The following is an 18804-nucleotide window of genomic DNA, read 5'->3' as shown; positions in this document are numbered from 1 at the left end:
GATCGGGCTCAAACCCGCGACCCTGAGATCAGCAGCCGAACGCCAAAGCCACTAAATCATATGGCGGGTGCTTCCGAATTTTCAGCTAGCTGCTTTTTCTATGGACTGCTTTAATGTCTCACTAAAGAATACAATACTTGCTTTAACTATTCGCTTAATAATTCTTTAGGCATGCTGTTTTGTCTTCGCTGAGAACGAATAAACAACTGAGGCTCCTCAACCTTCACGCTGTCAGCAGGCAAAGGACACCTGCAGTTGCATTCCTTTAATACAAGCACATGCATCAGTTTTTGTGCTTATACGCAGGTTGGAGTGGAACGTCAATTCTTATATATGTCCGACATGAGTATGACGACATCCATACAGACACAAGGCAGCAACGGGAAACTGCAATACGGGCACTGCCTTTGATAAAAACAACTTACTTGTGTGGTGCATTCTTTTCAGCCATGTCCTGCTTCTCGATACAGCTAACTCATTGTTAGAAACATACAGTAGCAGTGAGCCACTCACAACTTGCCTCCGCGTCCCCCGGCTCTGCTTCTTGCATCGACCCTTTTTCCTTTAAAAGCGCTTACATCGAAAGGTGGGCGACCTGTCACATTTGCAAACAGCGCGCCTGTTTTGCACCTTGCTAGCCATGACGAAGCAAGTACGCATCGAAATGTTCACTGAATGTGGGGGAAGATAGAAATACAAGAAACGCATTTAACGCTCTAGCGCACAAATTCAATACGACGCAAATTTTTATTTTTCTCGTCGAGCAGCCACGATCTACCGCTGACGCTGATACTGTAGAAGCTTGGGCAAGTTGGTGTGACATGGTTTTTTCAGCAGCGCGGGGGACAAAGGACGTGACAAGTGCACAGACACGGCGCTGAACTTACATCCGGTTTATTGAGGTGATTTTCACTACTTAAGTACAGTGGCAACCAATCTCAAATGAAAAGACAGATACACAAAACAGATTGACGAAAATGACAATTCCTGAGCACAGGTCTACAGTGGCACAAGACCAGCTGCGCACGTTTTTCTATTCTCATCAAGGAAACGTAGTTCTTTATCAGACAGAGCTAATGAGGCAACGCTTACGCATTCATCTTTGAATTTATGGATTTCATGAGCTTCAATGATTTCACGAGTGATTTTTGTTCTATTATCTGACAGCACTCGACACTGAGTGAAAACAGGATAACACGGTGGTTTTTTGTTCTTTTTTCTTTCCTCTGTGCAGTCTCTGCAATGAATGCCAAGGTGACGGGAAGCGGTGCCGCTCACGTTGTTGTTGTGTTCCCGCAGCCGGTCGTTGAGGCAACGACCAGTTTGCCCCGTGTAGTGCTTGTCACACGTAAGCAGAAACCTGTACACAACATTGCTACTACATGGTACAAAACCTTTTCGGTGTTTCTTATCGCAGCCAACCGTCCTTTCATTGCTGCTGTTTACAATATGGCAGAGTTTGGAGAGCTTATCGGGCGCGGAAAAAACAACGTTTACATCGGCACGCGCTCCCACCCTTTTCAGATTATGTGAAATGCGGTGTAGATAAGGAATAACCACATACTTTCTTTTTTCTTCCTTGGGCCTTTCAGTGGAATCTCTGCGGCCTGAATTAATGATTTCTCTTAGCAGGCTCTCTGATATTGCAATCAGAAGGTCGGAAGGGTATCCTGCTGCTTGTAAGCGTACCACCTGATTTTGATAGCTGTCTTGCATCGCATGATGGCATGATTTTTCTAGGGCATTTCTTAAACACAACTTTGCGATGCCGCGCTTTACAAGCTTAGAATGTGCAGAAGCGAAAGGCGTGAGGGGCTTCTGGCATCGTGGCTCGTAACGCCAGCACACATGGCTATTCTTGAGGAACATGGCAAAATCTAAAAAACGTAACTTTCCTTCAGAAGGCGTTTCATGCGTCAAAACAAGAGGGTCAAGACAGGTGTGAAAAATTGATAAAACTTTCGAGACCGAGGCCCCTGCGTCAGTAACTGCACATGTCATCAAAACTAAAAAATCATCTACAAATCTAAAAACACGAGCCACGCTTTCGTCGAGTTGACTATCAAGGAGCTTGTCATGGTGCGCGAGATAAATGTCGCCCAGTATCGGAGCTATGCATGAAACAATGCAGACGCCATTGCTCTGGAGGTAAACAGATTCATTCCAGGTGGAAAATGTCGAGTTAAAGCAAAAAGTAAGGAGTTCCAAGAAGTTGCTATTGCTGATGCCTGCAGAACTCTGGAAAGCTACCACACCAAAGGAATCAATGCATTCTTCAACGCTTGCCAGCAGTTTCTTTTGCGGAAGGGAATAATATAAATCTTTTATATCGATAGAGCAGGCCGAAAAGCCTTTCGCTGGGTTTTGTTGCAAGAAAGCGATTACTTGGTTAGAACTCTTCACCTGAAAGGGGTCGTCAATGGTTAAGAGGTTCAGCTTGTCTTGCAAAAAATAACGCGACAGACTTTTGCCATGTGCCATCCTCGGAGACTATTGCTCGAAGTGGGCAGTCCAGCTTGTGAGTTTTGGCTGTGAAGAATATCTTTAAGCAGGACCCCTTGCTTTTCTCTATACACTTGGCTAGGGATTCCAAATTCATTTGTGCACACATTTTCCGTGATCGGGCTTTCACTTTACTTAGAGTGACATCGCTTCTCTGCCGGAAAGTCGAACTGATAGCATTTTCTGCTTTCGATAAGTAGAGCGCTTTTGGCATCACAGCAAAACCTCCCTCTTTACCAGCCTGTAATAGGGTCAGCGAGTTGTTCTTTAAAAACGAAACGGTGAATTTGATTGGAATTCTACACCCGGTAGGTCTACACTTTGCCAAAATGTACACTCCATCTGAAACACATCGGTCCACTTCAGGAGCCACTGCTAGGCTGGAAACTTGTCTCACCATCGCAAGAAGTTCCGATGCCGATTGCCTGGGTTCCACGGCGAACTTTGGTCCTCGTCTAAGGACGCCTTGTACTTGTTCCGGCAAGGACACTTCACCATAGGTGTGGACCGGACTGTGCATCTTCTTAGTGATGGCTCGAAGCTGCGGCAGCGCGCACTGCCATAAGAATTCCGTAGTCCTGTCTGCCGTCTGAGGTCCACCGCCGCCATTCAAGTGCACCATGAGCTGAAGATGTGCAGCTGTGTGCTCTCAGGAAGAGCCATTCTCTGTAGAGGCAAAATCACTCGTGAAATCATTGAAGCTCATGAAATCCATAAATTCAAAGATGAATGCGTAAGCGTTGCCTCAATAGCTCTGCCTGATAAAGTACTACGTTTCCTTGATGAGAATAGAAAAACGTGCGCAGCTGGTCTTGTGCCACTGTAGACCTGTGCTCAGGAATTGTCATTTTCGTCAATCTGTTTTGTGTATCTGTCTTTTCATTTGAGATTGGTTGCCACTGTATTTAAGTAGTGAAAATCACCTCAATAAACCTGTTGTAAGTTCAGCGCCGTGTCTGTGCACTTGTCACGTCCTTTGTCCCCTGCGCTGCTGAAAAAACCGCTGACGAGCGAAGGCACGGAGGGGACACAAGGACATGTTCCTGGAAAATTTTAAAAGTTTTCGAGCAGCCAGCTACGCAGAAGTACCACCCTTTACGTCACTGAAGACTTACATTTAAATATATTCGCGACTAATCAATACTCCACACTATGTAATATCAAAACACAAGCTTATCACAACAGCGCGCTGAAACGGACAGGGAGAGCAGCAGACACGACCCGCTCACGCTTCGCGGCCTGGCCAACAGGCGGCGCAGCCAATGCAATGAGCATGGGCTATAGTTTTCATGCGTCTGTGTCAAAGTAGGTGCTATGTAAAATGCGTTTGATCTTTCATCATAGATACCAGCATGGTGACAATCTTCCTTGTTGAACATGTCTGCTGTACACCTAAGGGACTTGACTAAGAAGCAAACAAGTGGAGTTTTTTTTCTCGTAATGCAATGAGAAACAATCTTTAATTGCTACAGTTCTGGCAAGATAGAGACTTGGGACATACTGTGAATAAAACATGTGCATTTCTCAGCAAAATGCTTGGTGTTAGTGCATGGACAGCGTTTAATGGAAAGAAGGAGAGGCAAGAGTAAGCAGGTGGAAGTGGTCGACACCCAGCACAGAATGGCCAGGAAGTGGAGATTAGCGGCGTAGCACCCTGTATGACAACTTCCCAAAGCTGGCATTGAGGTCATGGATGCACAACATTTCCCAGCACTATGTTAGATGGTAACTGCATGGCATATGCTTTAAAGGGGTCCAGACACAAAGTTTTTCGGTGTCAGTTTATTTGCCTTCAAAGAGGCCTACGGGCCTAGCAATCATGAAAATAAGAGCAAAACACCAGTGCACAGTGTGAATAATTAATTAAAAGCCATTTTGTACACAAAGCCTTTGGTCTCAGTCAGCGCCAACGCTGAAGTGAACAACACCTGAGTTCAGCGACGTCACAATAATTAAGGCAAGTGCACCATGACATCACTCGATGTGGGTGGAAATAGTTTCGTTTATGGGGGTTAAACGTCCGAATGCGACTCAGGCTATGAGGGACGTTGTAGTGAAGGGCTCCGCAAAATTTCCACCACCTGGGGTTCTTTAATGTGCACTGACGTCGAATGGTACACGGGCCTCTAGAATTTCACCTCCATCGAAATTCGACCACCGCGACCGGGATCGAACTCGCGTCTTTCAGGTCAGCAGTGAAGCGCCATAACCACTGAGCCACGGAGGCAGCCCAATGTAGGTGGAAATGGTGAGAGGCTCATCGGACAGCATTAAAAACAGCAATAACTTATGTTCCCCTCAAAGAATGTGCCAGACACTTGCAAGATGGCAACTTCTTACGCCCATGAAAGTAATCGTACGGTAACTAACCCCTCTCTCCTCTCCCACTACCGACCCATACCACCTTCCTGCCCTGTGTGCAATGCTCAAAAGGCAAACCTGACTGATATCTTCGGGATCTGTCCGGCTTCCCCTCCACCCAGCAGGCCGGAGCCACTCCAAACATGGGAGGACTGGGAGACCTCACTACGCTCCACAGATCAGGCACGACAGAAGATCGTCGCCACCTGTGCGGCCAGCGTCATGGACCTTTTAGCCTGAACGTTTGAGTGCGGTGTGGTCGTGCGGGGACCCAGGGGTCCTGGGAGGCCCGAATTCCTCTGCACAATAAAGTCTTTCTCTCTCTCACTCTCATGCCGTTCATTGCGTTTAAAATTTTGTGTCTGCACCCCTTTAAGGACTATAGACACCAAATTTTTTCTTGCGTGTTTTCTTCTTTCAAACGATATCGTAGACATTCGTATACATGAAGCACCCTGTGGTATTTGTGTACGACCGCTTAAATAGTTTATAATTGAATTTCTTCTTCACGCTGTTTCGGTTTCGTCGACCGAAGGACGACTGTGACGTCAAGTTGATGTTTTCGCCACGTGATCAATTGGAAAAACTTGTAAGGGCCAGTGCGGGTGGCGCCATCAGGGGACACACAGGGACGGCTGACAACACTGGAGGGAGAGGGGATGCGTGGTTGGCTATGGCGGGAATGTGCGTGAGGTGTGCGCGGGCAGCGCGGGAGTGATCCGAGTGGTGTGGTCGAAGTGGACTCAAGTGTGAGCTCGGTGCGCGTTGCATTAGGTGCGCGAACTGCGGATGACTATTGGGGGACTCCGGCACGCGGGACTCTGTGAGCGTGTGTAATAAATCATCCCTTGACAAACTTTAATATAATCACTGACCGGCTTGTCATTCCATGTTTTGGAAGATGCTGGATTAAATGTCGTAGTCAATTGAATATACATATCAGCGATTATATTACAGTTTTTCTAGTAGATCACGCGAACAAACCGTCAACTTGACGTCACAGTCGTCATTCAGTCAATGAAACCGAAACAGCACGAGAGAAGAAATTCAATCAAATTATTTAGCGCTTGTAGGAAAATACCACACGGTAATTCATGTATTCTAATGTCTAACGCATCGTTTGACAGAAGAAAACATGCAATAAAATTACACTAGCTGCCCACTGAAAGAGAAGACACTTTCGCAAGGCAGCAAAGCTACCTAAGGAACAAGATGGTAGGTTCCAAAATTATTTACCTGGATGAGATATGTGCAACGGCAGCAAGCGCAGTGTTGGTGTAAGGACAGAACAGCGAGCGTGTGCTGCTTGTGCCAAGATCAGGACAACCATGGCCTGGAGCAGGCTGCCAGGGAAGGGCCACCGCATCATTGTGATGCACATCAGCAGTGAGAAAGGCCCATCAACGGCTCCCTGTATGTTTCCTGCAGAAAAACGGAAAGGGTGAAGACTGCTATGAAGATACGGGTGGCAACCATTTTGAGATGTTTGCACTCATGTGCTCCAGAGGCAGACAAGAGAAACATCGTAGCGAAACACAAGCAGTTGTGCCATTCACATCTGGACGAAGCAATGCCGACAACAGTTTTACACAAAGAAGCAGTTCAGCAGTAGCTGACAGAGAGAACACTAATGGAACGCTATGATGCCAACAATGTGGCTCCCATAAATCATGAAGCTGCCCAAACTGTGTGTTGTCAAATACCATGTAGGTGTCGCTGTGGCGAGGGCTGGCAACATCAAGCTCTGGCTCCCACCTTAGCTTTAACCTATGGAGTTTCTCTGGGTACAAGTTAATAATGATACCAAAAATGAGCATAAAGATTTATGGCTTCCTTTGGTTGAAGCTTTGCTCATAAACAAGACACCAACGGTTTCAGCAGAAAAGTGGAGCAATTGTGCACACCACGCCATGAATAATGATGAAAAATTCAGAGCAAACTCTGCCAGCGGCCCTCATATTCATTAACACATACGAGTTTCACAAAACATAAGTATGTAGCACATCGGCTCTGGGATGCATCACAATAGTAAACCAGCGCTAACATCTCTTGCACTGCAAATTAAGACTTTACATCACCAAATTATCAGGCTTCCAAACTTTGGAAGTGGTATCCCAGGTTTAACATCCTGAAGCAACACATGGGCTATGAAGAACACCACAGTGGACGGCTCCGGATTAATTTAGACCGTATGGGGTTCTTCAACGTGCATTGACGTCGCACAGCACACCATTGTTTTTATGTTTTGCCACCGTCGAAATACTGCCACTGCAGCAGGATCGGGCTCAAACCTGCGACCCTGAGATCAGCAGCCGAACGCCAAAGCCACTAAATCATATGGCGGGTGCTTCCAAATTTTCATCTAGCTGCTTTTTCTATGGACTGCTTTCCTGTTTCACTAAAGAATACAATACTTGCTTTAACTATTCGCTTAATAATTCTTTAGGCATGCTGTTTTGTCTTCGCTGAGAACGAATAAACAACTGAGGCTCCTCAACCTTCACGCTGTCAGCAGGCAAAGGACACCTGCAGCTGCATTCCTTTAATACAAGCACATGCATCAGTTTTTGTGCTTATACGCAGGTTGGAGTGGAACGTCAATTCTTATAAATGTCCGACATGAGTATGACGACATCCATACAGACACAAGGCAGCAACGGGAAACTGCAATACGGGCACTGCCTTTGATAAAAACAACTTACTTGTGTGGTGCATTCTTTTCAGCCATCTCCTGCTTCTCGATACAGCTAACTCATTGTTAGAAGCATACAGTAGCAGTGAGCCACTCACAACTTGCCTCCGCGTCCCCCGGCTCTGCTTCTTGCATCGACCCTTTTTCCTTTAAAAGCGCTTACATCGAAAGGTGGGCGACCTGTCACATTTGCAAACAGCGCGCCTGTTTTGCACCTTGCTAGCCATGACGAAGCAAGTACGCATCGAAATGTTCACTGAATGTGGGGGAAGATAGAAATACAAGAAACGCATTTAACGCTCTAGCGCACAAATTCAATACGACGGAAATTTTTATTTTTCTCGTCGAGCAGCCACGATCTACCGCTGACGCTGATACTGTAGAAGCTTGGGCAAGTTGGTGTGACATGGTTTTTTCAGCAGCGCAGGGGACAAAGGACGTGACAAGTGCACAGACACGGCGCTGAACTTACATCCGGTTTATTGAGGTGATTTTCACTACTTAAGTACAGTGGCAACCAATCTCAAATAAAAAGACAGATACACAAAACAGATTGACGAAAATGACAATTCCTGAGCACAGGTCTACAGTGGCACAAGACCAGCTGCGCACGTTTTTCTATTCTCATCAAGGAAACGTAGTTCTTTATCAGACAGAGCTAATGAGGCAACGCTTACGCATTCATCTTTGAATTTATGGATTTCATGAGCTTCAATGATTTCACGAGTGATTTTTGTTCTATTATCTCACAGCACTCGACACTGAGTGAAAACAGGATACCACGGTGGTTTTTTGTTCTTTTTTCTTTCCTCTGTGCAGTCTCTGCAATGAATGCCAAGGTGACGGGAAGCGGTGCCGCTCACGTTGTTGTTGTGTTCCCGCAGCCGGTCGTTGAGGCAACGACCAGTTTGCCCCGTGTAGTGCTTGTCACACGTAAGCAGAAACCTGTACACAACATTGCTACTACATGGTACAAAACCTTTTCGGTGTTTCTTATCGCAGCCAACCGTCCTTTCATTGCTGCTGTTTACAATATGGCAGAGTTTGGAGAGCTTATCGGGCGCGGAAAAAACAACGTTTACATCGGCACGCGCTCCCACCCTTTTCAGATTATGTGAAATGCGGTGTAGATAAGGAATAACCACATACTTTATTTTTTCTTCCTTGGGCCTTTCAGTGGAATCTCTGCGGCCTGAATTAATGATTTCTCTTAGCAGGCTCTCTGATATTGCAATCAGAAGGTCGGAAGGGTATCCTGCTGCTTGTAAGCGTACCACCTGATTTTGATAGCTGTCTTGCATCGCATGATGGCATGATTTTTCTAGGGCATTTCTTAAACACAACTTTGCGATGCCGCGCTTTACAAGCTTAGAATGTGCAGAAGCGAAAGGCGTGAGGGGCTTCTGGCATCGTGGCTCGTAACGCCAGCACACATGGCTATTCTTGAGGAACATGGCAAGATCTAAAAAACGTAACTTTCCTTCAGAAGGCGTTTCATGCGTCAAAACAAGAGGGTCAAGACAGGTGTGAAAAATTGATAAAACTTTCGAGACCGAGGCCCCTGCGTCAGTAACTGCACATGTCATCAAAACTAAAAAATCATCTACAAACCTAAAAACACGAGCCACGCTTTCGTCGAGTTGACTATCAAGGAGCTTGTCATGGTGCACGAGATAAATGTCGCCCAGTATCGGAGCTATGCATGAAACAATGCAGACGCCATTGCTCTGGAGGTAAACAGATTCATTCCAGGTGGAAAATGTCGAGTTAAAGCAAAAAGTAAGGAGTTCCAAGAAGTTGCTATTGCTGATGCCTGCAGAACTCTGGAAAGCTACCACACCAAAGGAATCAATGCATTCTTCAACGCTTGCCAGCAGTTTCTTTCGCGGAAGGGAATAATATAAATCTTTTATATCGATAGAGCAGGCCGAAAAGCCTTTCGCTGGGTTTTGTTGCAAGAAAGCGATTACTTGGTTAGAACTCTTCACCTGAAAAGGGTCGTCAATGGTTAAGAGGTTCAGCTTGTCTTGCAAAAAATAACGCGACAGACTTTTGCCATGTGCCATCCTCGGAGACTATTGCTCGAAGTGGGCAGTCCAGCTTGTGAGTTTTGGCTGTGAAGAATATCTTTAAGCAGGACCCCTTGCTTTTCTCTATACACTTGGCTAGGGATTCCAAATTCATTTGTGCACACATTTTCCGTGATCGGGCTTTTACTTTACTTAGAGTGACATCGCTTCTCTGCCGGAAAGTCGAACTGATAGCATTTTCTGCTTTCGATAAGTAGAGCGCTTTTGGCATCACAGCAAAACCTCCCTCTTTACCAGCCTGTAATAGGGTCAGCGAGTTGTTCTTTAAAAACGAAACGGTGAATTTGATTGGAATTCTACACCTGGTAGGTCTACACTTTGCCAAAATGTACACTCCATCTGAAACACATCGGTCCACTTCAGGAGCCACTGCTAGGCTGGAAACTTGTCTCACCATCGCAAGAAGTTCCGATGCCGATTGCCTGGGTTCCACGGCGAACTTTGGTCCTCGTCTAAGGACGCCTTGTACTTGTTCCGGCAAGGACACTTCACCATAGGTGTGGACCGGACTGTGCATCTTCTTAGTGATGGCTCGAAGCTGCGGCAGCGCGCACTGCCATAAGAATTCCGTAGTCCTGTCTGCCGTCTGAGGTCCACCGCCGCCATTCAAGTGCACCATGAGCTGAAGATGTGCCGCTGTGTGCTCTCAGGAAGAGCCATTCTCTGTAGAGGCAAAATCACTCGTGAAATCATTGAAGCTCATGAAATCCATAAATTCAAAGATGAATGCGTAAGCGTTGCCTCAATAGCTCTGCCTGATAAAGTACTACGTTTCCTTGATGAGAATAGAAAAACGTGCGCAGCTGGTCTTGTGCCACTGTAGACCTGTGCTCAGGAATTGTCATTTTCGTCAATCTGTTTTGTGTATCTGTCTTTTCATTTGAGATTGGTTGCCACTGTATTTAAGTAGTGAAAATCACCTCAATAAACCTGTTGTAAGTTCAGCGCCGTGTCTGTGCACTTGTCACGTCCTTTGTCCCCTGCGCTGCTGAAAAAACCGCTGACGAGCGAAGGCACGGAGGGGACACAAGGACATGTTCCTGGAAAATTTTAAAAGTTTTCGAGCAGCCAGCTACGCAGAAGTACCACCCTTTACGTCACTGAAGACTTACATTTAAATATATTCGCGACTAATCAATACTCCACACTATGTAATATCAAAACACAAGCTTATCACAACAGCGCGCTGAAACGGACAGGGAGAGCAGCAGACACGAACCGCTCACGCTTCGCGGCCTGGCCAACAGGCGGCGCAGCCAATGCAATGAGCATGGGCTATACAGTTGAACCTCTATGTAACGAACCTCTATGTAACGAATTCCTGGATTTTACGAAATTTTTCAATTCCCCAGCACATCCCCCATTGAAGCCCATGTATAGGCGACCTCCATGTAACGAACTCGTTGCGGCAGTTGACCTTGATGTAACGAATCCGTGGCTCTGATCATCGAGCTGTATCTTGTAATGTTTTGCCCGAAATTTGACCGGGCAGTGCGCAACTTTAATGAATATTGTTTAAGTAAGTTTTTATATTAAAAGGTAAAGTAGACCGCGAGCAGAACGCTTGCAATCGCAGCAAACAAGCAGACCTCAGTGATGATGATGATGTTGAGCGCCGCTATCGCCGCTCCGTGGCAAGCGTAGCAACTTTTAAGCTTTCATTTTGTAGCTTGACACTAGGTGGCACTACTATGACAAATTTTTCGTGGTGTTGCGGCGCAGTTATGGTAAGCCTTCTTCGTCAGCGTGTTGACGTGTGTGTGTTGATGTGTGTTTACGGTGTCGGTTCGTTACGATGAGTTCTGCTGTGAGGAAACGCAAAGTTTTGTTGCTTGAAGATAAGCTCTCGATTTTGAATGCGGTTACCGCCGGCGAAAAAAAGAAGGATGTCGCTGCCCGCTTCAATATACCAGCCAGCTCCCTGTCAACCATTCTTGCTGCAGAACAAAGCATCCGCAGTGCGATGGAGTCGGGCACAAGCGCCCAGAAGAAAAGACTGAAGACGTCGACGTATGCTGATGTGGACAACGCCGTGTTTGCATGGTTTTTGGACAGACGAGCACAAAACGTGCCCATAAGTGGCGCGATTTTGCAGCAGAAAGCCATAGATTTTGCTTGTATCCTGGGCCACGACGACTTCAAAGCGAGTAACAGCTGGCTACAAGGATTTAAAAGCCGGCACGGTGTCGTCGGAAAAGTGGTATCTGGCGAGTCTGCCTCCGCAGACAGCGATGCTGCTGCCTCGTGGGTGGCCAAGAAGCTTCCCGGCATTTTCAGCCACTATGAAGCTGCCGACATTTATAATGCTGATGAGACGGCCCTGTTTTTTTAAATGTTACCGAGCCGCACGTTCTCACTGAAAGGAGAAGACTGCCGCGGTGGAAAGCAAATTAAACTCCGCGTGACGGTTTTGCTTTGCGCCAACACTGATGCCAGCGACAAGCAAATCCTGTTTGTTATTTTCCGCAATGCCCCATCCGGATGATTTAAAGGAACAGGGCGGATGCCAGTAAAATATGTGGCAAACTCCAAAGCTTGGATGTCGCGGGCAATTTTTTACGACTGGCTGAAGGAGCTCAACCAAGATGTCAAGCGACAAGTTCGCAGCATTTGTTTGCTGCTTGACAACTGCTCCGCGCACCATGTGGAAGGCCTACAGCTTTCTAAGGTCGAGCTGCAGCATTTGCCACCTAACTGCACTTCTCTGGTACAGCCCTTAGACAAATGGGTTATTAACAGCTTTAAATGCTGTTACCGGCGTCGATTGATACAGAAGATGCTCCTGGACATCCGCCTTGAATGGCCAACAAAAGTGGATATCTACCAAGCAATCGAAATGCTTGCTGCGTCGTGGCAAGAGGTCGGATCACAAGTGATCACCAATTGCTTCGCCAAGGCTCAGGTAAATAAGGCCATTCAAGCTACAGTCACTGAAGACGAACCTTCAAGCCCACCCGAGGTCGCAGAAGCGTGGGATGAACTACGCATGAACGGTGGGGTGCCCGACGGTGTCGAGCTGTGCAACTTTTTGTTCGTGGACAACGGCGCCGTGGCTACGGAAGAGATGACTGATGCGGCACTTGTCGAAACCGTTAAAGATAGCCTTGAAGGTGACGGTTCGTCAGAGCCTGATACGTTTTGTGCTGTTCCCACCGCGAGGGAACTGATGGACGCGGTGGACGTTCTGCGCCATTTCGTCGGCTCGCAGGACGATGAAGCAGCCATGGATGCCTTAGTTTCCTTGGAGCGCCGAGTAGTGGCTTCGATCGGGCAAAAACAGCAAGCGAAAATTACGCAGTTTTTCTCTATTAAATAAATTCTTTGAATGGCGAGTTCACTTGAATTGATATCTGTCGAATTTTTATTTCGTTTTGGCATAATCCTTACCAGTCTTAACCCAAAACTACATGTAACGAAAACCTGGATATAACGAAAAATTGCGAACTTTTTTCAATTTCGTTATATCCAGGTTTGACTGTAGTTTTCATGCGTCTGTGTCAAAGTAGGTGCTATGTAAAATGAGTTTGATCTTTCATCATAGATACCAGCATGGTGACAATCTTCCTTGTTGAACATGTCCGCTGTACACCTAAGGGACTTGACTAAGAAGCAAACAAGTGGAGTTTTTTTTCTCGTAATGCAATGAGAAACAATCTTTAATTGCTACAGTTCTGGCAAGATAGAGACTTGGGACATACTGTGAATAAAACATGTGCATTTGTCAGCAAAATGCTTGGTGTTAGTGCATGGACAGCGTTTAATGGAAAGAAGGAGAGGCAAGAGTAAGCAGGTGGAAGTGGTCGACACCCAGCACAGAATGGCCAGGAAGTGGAGATTAGCGGCGTAGCACCCTGTATGACAACTTCCCAAAGCTGGCATTGAGGTCATGGATGCACAACATTTCCCAGCACTATGTTAGATGGTAACTGCATGGCATATGCTTTAAAGGGGTCCAGACACAAAGTTTTTCGGTGTCAGTTTATTTGCCTTCAAAGAGGCCTACGGGCCTAGCAATCATGAAAATAAGAGCAAAGCACCAGTGCACAGTGTGAATAATTAATTACAAGCCATTTTGTACACAAAGCCTTTGGTCTCAGTCAGCGCCAACGCTGAAGTGAACAACACCTGAGTTCAGCGACGTCACAATAATTAAGGCAAGTGCACCATGACATCACTCGATGTGGGTGGAAATAGTTTCGTTTATGGGGGTTAAACGTCCGAAAGCGACTCAGGCTATGAGGGACGTTGTAGTGAAGGGCTCCGCAAAATTTCCACCACCTGGGGTTCTTTAATGTGCACTGACGTCGAATGGTACACGGGCCTCTAGAATTTCACCTCCATCGAAATTCGACCACCGCGACCGGGATCGAACTCGCGTCTTTCAGGTCAGCAGTGAAGCGCCATAACCACTGAGCCGCGGAGGCAGCCCAATGTAGGTGGAAATGGCGAGAGGCTCATCGGACAGCATTAAAAACAGCAATAACTTATGTTCCCCTCAAAGAATGTGCCAGACACTTGCAAGATGGCAACTTCTTACGCCCATGAAAGTAATCGTACGGTAACTAACCCCTCTCTCCTCTCCCACTACCGACCCATACCACCTTCCTGCCCTGTGTGCAATGCTCAAAAGGCAAACCTGACTGATATCTTCGGGATCTGTCCGGCTTCCCCTCCACCCAGCAGGCCGGAGCCACTCCAAACATGGGAGGACTGGGAGACCTCACTACGCTCCACAGATCAGGCACGACAGAAGATCGTCGCCACCTGTGCGGCCAGCGTCATGGACCTTTTAGCCTGAACGTTTGAGTGCGGTGTGGTCGTGCGGGGACCCAGGGGTCCTGGGAGGCCCGAATTCCTCTGCACAATAAAGTCTTTCTCTCTCTCACTCTCATGCCGTTCATTGCGTTTAAAATTTTGTGTCTGCACCCCTTTAAGGACTATAGACACCAAATTTTTTCTTGCGTGTTTTCTTCTTTCAAACGATATCGTAGACATTCGTATACATGAAGCACCCTGTGGTATTTGTGTACGACCGCTAAATAGTTTATAATTAAATTTCTTCTTCACGCTGCTTCGGTTTCGTCGACCGAAGGACGACTGTGACGTCAAGTTGATGTTTTCGCCACGTGATCAATTGGAAAAACTTGTAAGGGCCAGTGCGGGTGGCGCCATCAGGGGACACACAGGGACGGCTGACAACACTGGAGGGAGAGGGGATGCGTGGTTGGCTATGGCGGGAATGTGCGTGAGGTGTGCGCGGGCAGCGCGGGAGTGATCCGAGTGGTGTGGTCGAAGTGGGCTCAAGTGTGAGCTCGGTGCGCGTTGCATTAGGTGCGCGAACTGCGGATGACTATTGGGGGACTCCGGCACGCGGGACTCTGTGAGCGTGTGTAATAAATCATCCCTTGACAAACTTTAATATAATCACTGACCGGCTTGTCATTCCATGTTTTGGAAGATGCTGGATTAAATGTCGTAGTCAATTGAATATACATATCAGCGATTATATTACAGTTTTTCTAGTAGATCACGCGAACAAACCGTCAACTTGACGTCACAGTCGTCATTCAGTCAATGAAACCGAAACAGCACGAGAGAAGAAATTCAATCAAATTATTTAGCGCTTGTAGGAAAATACCACACGGTAATTCATGTATTCTAATGTCTAACGCATCGTTTGACAGAAGAAAACATGCAATAAAATTACACTAGCTGCCCACTGAAAGAGAAGACACTTTCGCAAGGCAGCAAAGCTACCTAAGGAACAAGATGGTAGGTTCCAAAATTATTTACCTGGATGAGATATGTGCAACGGCAGCAAGCGCAGTGTTGGTGTAAGGACAGAACAGCGAGCGTGTGCTGCTTGTGCCAAGATCAGGACAACCATGGCCTGGAGCAGGCTGCCAGGGAAGGGCCACCGCATCATTGTGATGCACATCAGCAGTGAGAAAGGCCCATCAACGGCTCCCTGTATGTTTCCTGCAGAAAAACGGAAAGGGTGAAGACTGCTATGAAGATACGGGTGGCAACCATTTTGAGATGTTTGCACTCATGTGCTCCAGAGGCAGACAAGAGAAACATCGTAGCGAAACACAAGCAGTTGTGCCATTCACATCTGGACGAAGCAATGCCGACAACAGTTTTACACAAAGAAGCAGTTCAGCAGTAGCTGACAGAGAGAACACTAATGGAACGCTATGATGCCAACAATGTGGCTCCCATAAATCATGAAGCTGCCCAAACTGTGTGTTGTCAAATACCATGTAGGTGTCGCTGTGGCGAGGGCTGGCAACGTCAAGCTCTGGCTCCCACCTTAGCTTTAACCTATGGAGTTTCTCTGGGTACAAGTTAATAATGATACCAAAAATGAGCATAAAGATTTATGGCTTCCTTTGGTTGAAGCTTTGCTCATAAACAAGACACCAACGGTTTCAGCAGAAAAGTGGAGCAATTGTGCACACCACGCCATGAATAATGATGAAAAATTCAGAGCAAACTCTGCCAGCGGCCCTCATATTCATTAACACATACGAGTTTCACAAAACATAACTATGTAGCACATCGGCTCTGGGATGCATCACAATAGTAAACCAGCGCTAACATCTCTTGCACTGCAAATTAAGACTTTACATCACCAAGTTATCAGGCTTCCAAACTTTGGAAGTGGTATCCCAGGTTTAACATCCTGAAGCAACACATGGGCTATGAAGAACACCACAGTGGACGGCTCCGGATTAATTTAGACCGTATGGGGTTCTTCAACGTGCATTGACGTCGCACAGCACACCATTGTTTTTATGTTTTGCCACCGTCGAAATACTGCCACTGCAGCAGGATCGGGCTCAAACCCGCGACCCTGAGATCAGCAGCCGAACGCCAAAGCCACTAAATCATATGGCGGGTGCTTCCAAATTTTCAGCTAGCTGCTTTTTCTATGGACTGCTTTCCTGTCTCACTAAAGAATACAATCCTTGCTTTAACTATTCGCTTAATAATTCTTTAGGCATGCTGTTTTGTCTTCGCTGAGAACGAATAAACAACTGAGGCTCCTCAACCTTCACGCTGTCAGCAGGCAAAGGACACCTGCAGCTGCATTCCTTTAATACAAGCACATGCATCAGTTTTTGTGCTTATACGCAGGTTGGAGTGGAACGTCAATTCTTATAAATGTCCGACATGAGTATGACGACATCCATACAGACACAAGGCAGCAACGGGAAACTGCAATACGGGCACTGCCTTTGATAAAAACAACTTACTTGTGTGGTGCATTCTTTTCAGCCATGTCCTGCTTCTCGATACAGCTAACTCATTGTTAGAAACATACAGTAGCAGTGAGCCACTCACAACTTGCCTCCGCGTCCCCCGGCTCTGCTTCTTGCATCGACCCTTTTTCCTTTAAAAGCGCTTACATCGAAAGGTGGGCGACCTGTCACATTTGCAAACAGCGCGCCTGTTTTGCACCTTGCTAGCCATGACGAAGCAAGTACGCATCGAAATGTTCACTGAATGTGGGGGAAGATAGAAATACAAGAAACGCATTTAACGCTCTAGCGCACAAATTCAATACGACGCAAATTTTTATTTTTCTCGTCGAGCAGCCACGATCTACCGCTGACGCTGATACTGTAGAAGCTTGGGCAAGTTGGTGTGACATGGTTTTTTCAGCAGCGCGGGGGACAAAGGACGTGACAAGTGCACAGACACGGCGCTGAACTTACATCCGGTTTATTGAGGTGATTTTCACTACTTAAGTACAGTGGCAACCAATCTCAAATGAAAAGACAGATACACAAAACAGATTGACGAAAATGACAATTCCTGAGCACAGGTCTACAGTGGCACAAGACCAGCTGCGCACGTTTTTCTATTCTCATCAAGGAAACGTAGTTCTTTATCAGACAGAGCTAATGAGGCAACGCTTACGCATTCATCTTTGAATTTATGGATTTCATGAGCTTCAATGATTTCACGAGTGATTTTTGTTCTATTATCTGACAGCACTCGACACTGAGTGAAAACAGGATAACACGGTGGTTTTTTGTTCTTTTTTCTTTCCTCTGTGCAGTCTCTGCAATGAAGGCCAAGGTGACGGGAAGCGGTGCCGCTCACGTTGTTGTTGTGTTCCCGCAGCCGGTCGTTGAGGCAACGACCAGTTTGCCCCGTGTAGTGCTTGTCACACGTAAGCAGAAACCTGTACACAACATTGCTACTACATGGTACAAAACCTTTTCGGTGTTTCTTATCGCAGCCAACCGTCCTTTCATTGCTGCTGTTTACAATATGGCAGAGTTTGGAGAGCTTATCGGGCGCGGAAAAAACAACGTTTACATCGGCACGCGCTCCCACCCTTTTCAGATTATGTGAAATGCGGTGTAGATAAGGAATAACCACATACTTTCTTTTTTCTTCCTTGGGCCTTTCAGTGGAATCTCTGCGGCCTGAATTAATGATTTCTCTTAGCAGGCTCTCTGATATTGCAATCAGAAGGTCGGAAGGGTATCCTGCTGCTTGTAAGCGTACCACCTGATTTTGATAGCTGTCTTGCATCGCATGATGGCATGATTTTTCTAGGGCATTTCTTAAACACAACTTTGCGATGCCGCGCTTTACAAGCTTAGAATGTGCAGAAGCGAAAGGCTTGAGGGGCTTCTGGCATCGTGGCTCGTAACGCCAGCACACATGGCTATTCTTGAGGAACATGGCAAGATCTAAAAAACGTAACTTTCCTCCAGAAGGCGTTTCATGCGTCAAAACAAGAGGGTCAAGACAGGTGTGAAAAATTGATAAAACTTTCGAGACCGAGGCCCCTGCGTCAGTAACTGCACATGTCATCAAAACTAAAAAATCATCTACAAACCTAAAAACACGAGCCACGCTTTCGTCGAGTTGACTATCAAGGAGCTTGTCATGGTGCGCGAGATAAATGTCGCCCAGTATCGGAGCTATGCATGAAACAATGCAGACGCCATTGCTCTGGAGGTAAACAGATTCATTCCAGGTGGAAAATGTCGAGTTAAAGCAAAAAGTAAGGAGTTCCAAGAAGTTGCTATTGCTGATGCCTGCAGAACTCTGGAAAGCTACCACACCAAAGGAATCAATGCATTCTTCAACGCTTGCCAGCAGTTTCTTTTGCGGAAGGGAATAATATAAATCTTT

At 46.5% G+C, this 18804-nt stretch overlaps 1 protein-coding gene across 1 annotated transcript in view; it reads right to left on the bottom strand.

Moving 5' to 3' along the window:
* The window catches only part of LOC144115296 (uncharacterized), a 396380-nt gene that overhangs the window by 254300 nt on the left and 123276 nt on the right, over positions 1-18804 (bottom strand). The window lies entirely within an intron of this gene.

This window comes from Amblyomma americanum, chromosome 1 (assembly GCF_052857255.1).
Source record: "Amblyomma americanum isolate KBUSLIRL-KWMA chromosome 1, ASM5285725v1, whole genome shotgun sequence".
NCBI classification, from domain to species: Eukaryota; Metazoa; Arthropoda; class Arachnida; order Ixodida; family Ixodidae; genus Amblyomma; species Amblyomma americanum.
The sequence above is the reverse complement of the archived record's forward strand: the minus strand, read 5'-3'. Positions and strand labels throughout refer to the sequence as shown.